The sequence below is a fragment of the Solanum tuberosum genome, unplaced genomic scaffold (genome assembly GCF_000226075.1).
Source record: "Solanum tuberosum cultivar DM 1-3 516 R44 unplaced genomic scaffold, SolTub_3.0 scf00004, whole genome shotgun sequence".
Lineage (NCBI taxonomy): Eukaryota > Viridiplantae > Streptophyta > Magnoliopsida > Solanales > Solanaceae > Solanum > Solanum tuberosum.
The window spans coordinates 2,720,868-2,723,846 of NW_006238930.1; positions in this window are offsets into that span (position 1 = coordinate 2,720,868).

Consider the following 2,979-nt stretch of genomic DNA (forward strand, 5'->3'; position numbering starts at 1 on the left):
TGTGTTGCTGGTGTTGTTTTTGGAGTAGTCTGTTTTTTGTGTTGCTCTCCTTGGGTTATGGAATTTTGAGTGAATGTATATGTCTTTTTTTCTCGTGTGTGTTATATGTAGTAGTGTATGTGTGTATGTTGTGCCGTGCGTGAGTGTGTATGTTGTAGAAAATGGGGATGGAAGTGGGGGTTAGTTTTTGCTGATGGTTTGTCGTGGGGTTGGGGTAATGGGAGATGGGTATGGGTAGGAGTAGTGGGGCAAGGATTAGTTGATAGGTAAATAATTATTTTTTAAATTAAATATATATAATATAATAATAAAAAAAAAAAAATATTAGTCAACTATATTCTAAATTAATATAAAAACAAAAGCTAATCTAAATTCATAATTAAAAAATATACGATTATTTATTAAACCTAATTTAGAAGAAAACATATATATATGTTTTGCCATTTTTCATTAACTCTTTAAAAACAATTGAAAAATAAAACTTAGCCTAAGAAGTGATTCTATTTTTGTTATTTTCAAATCTTTTAAAATAAACTTAATAAAATAAGATAAAAAGTCATAAATATTTAGTTTAGATTTATAAAATATTTAAGCTCTAAAAATGGTGTTAAACTTAAGCTCTAAAAATAAACTTAATAAAATAAGATAAAAGTCCTAAATTAAGCTCTAAGAGGTTGTTTGAAATGTGACTTACTCATTAGTCAAAGGGAGAGACTTATTTGGTGCAGGTGTTGCATCTATATTTCTCAGCTGAAGAGTATCAGGTAAGAGTTGATGCATACGATAGACACTCGAAAATTCCTCCGTTAAAGAGTAAGGCACGCCATGGTTTCTAGGTTTCTTCATTCCAACAAAACCACTCAACCAAAAATCTCCTCCAATGTGTCCAAATGTATCCTTAAACTTTTTCCCTGGCAATCCATACCTACAATATTAATTATTTCGTCACAAAACATGAAAAAAAAAATGTCACATTTTTTTTCACCTTTTCGTTTTTTATTCGGTCTCAAGAAGAATTGTAATTAGAAATAATTTAACTTTAAAATGAGTCCGGAGTCAAAAGGGCAAAAAAAATTGTCAAAAATTTCAAAAGGGCACATCAATTTTTTTTAAAACCAAAAGGGTAAAATCGCTCCTGACGAAGCGATTTCCCTCTGACACAATGACTAAAAATCGCTGCCCTAGCAGTGATTTTGTCCAAATGTTTTTTTCTTTTTTTTTATTAAAAATCGCTGCTGTGGCAGCGATTTTAAGTCGAATTTTTTTTTGTGTAATTCAAAATCGCTGCTATAGCAGCGATTTTCTCAAAAAATAAAAATCTTTTATTTCTTCAAAATCTCTGCTATAGCATTGATTTTTGTTAAGAATTTAAAAAAAAAAGTTTTTCTTAATTCAATATTCTTTGATTACTCCCTCCGTCCCATTTTATGTGGCACCATTTCCTTTTTGGTCAGTCCTAAAATGAATGTCACATTTCCTTATAATATGGTAAGTATTTAAAGGTATAATTCCTCTTTTACCCTTATTGGTCCCACTTAATCTTAAAATAATATTCCAATACATTTATGAGGAGAGAGAAAAATGAGTCTACTTTTTTTTTGATGACAAGGGAAACTCGCAGCCGCTACCCTTTGGGGGCGCACAGGGTAAAACCCCCGCTCTTATGCAATAGCTCGCAAACCACATAGGAGAGGTAACCCGCACTAGGCAAGCCCGGCACAACGAGCTCGACCTAGAAGGCAAACCCCTTGCTTTCGCTGGCAAAGGGTTTCAAACTTGAGACCTCCAACATGGAAGTCTCAAGTCCAAACCACTGGGCCACCCCGAAGTCTTCATTTATTTCTTAAACTCCGTGTCCGGTCAAATGTTGCCACATAAAATGGAACGGAGGGAGTATTTTATGATATATAATTCAATTTTCTTCATGCTTCAACAATTTTATTGAGTATACTGTCTGTCTTGTTTATTATTTTTATATTATTAATAAATAACAATAGGCATGAAAAGAAGAGCACATTAACATAGGCATGAAAAACGCTGCTCCTACAGCGATGTGTAAGAAAAAAAAATTCGACTTAAAATCGCTGTGTAAGGAAAAAAAAAATTGACTTAAAATCACAGCAACGATTTTGAAGCTAATAATAAAGTATTTACCCCGAGATGTTGAGCTGGACGGGTAAATGGAGTTGTTTATCAAAGGAGCAAGATATCATACTTAACTTGTACAACAATATCAAATCTCTCTAATTTTTTCTTTTAAAGAAAATAAAATGCTTTATGATAATGGAAAAATAGAGAGAAAATTGGTGTACTTTCTTTTATTACTATTAGCTTAATCTTTCCCCTAAATCCACTTAGTTTTCAATCTGCAGGTTACATTTTTTTGACTCGTTTTATGTAAAAGTTCGATGATGGATCAAGTAAACAAACGGATTGGGCCAATCAAACTGCAGGTTACTAAAAAGTAAATTTGATTTTAGGGTTACTTACCAATATTAACGGGTAACAAAAATTTTTTTCAACAAAATGGACATGTGTATGTAATGTATCGAAGGGGCAGACCCACCCTTGAATAATAAGGGGTGTCCAGCGAAATCCTTTATCAAAAAAATACATCATATATAAAGTCTAATTTTAGTTTAATAAATATATATAAATATTGACATCTTTTGACACAAGATAAATTTTTAGTCTAGTGGTTAAAGCATTGTGAAAATTAGGGGTGTACATGACCGGGTTGGTTCGGGTTTTTCAAATATCAAATCAAACCATTTGTGTCGGATTTTTAAATCTATAAACCAAACCAATAAAACTCGGGTTTTTTCGAGTTTTTCCAGTAAAGTATTTATACAAACATATAATTTACTTGTACTTCAAATATTTCTTTAGTCCTACCAAAATACAACTATCTAAGGTGTTTCTTAAGAAAATAACACAAAATATGATATGAGTAATGACACTAAAATATCCAACAAAAAA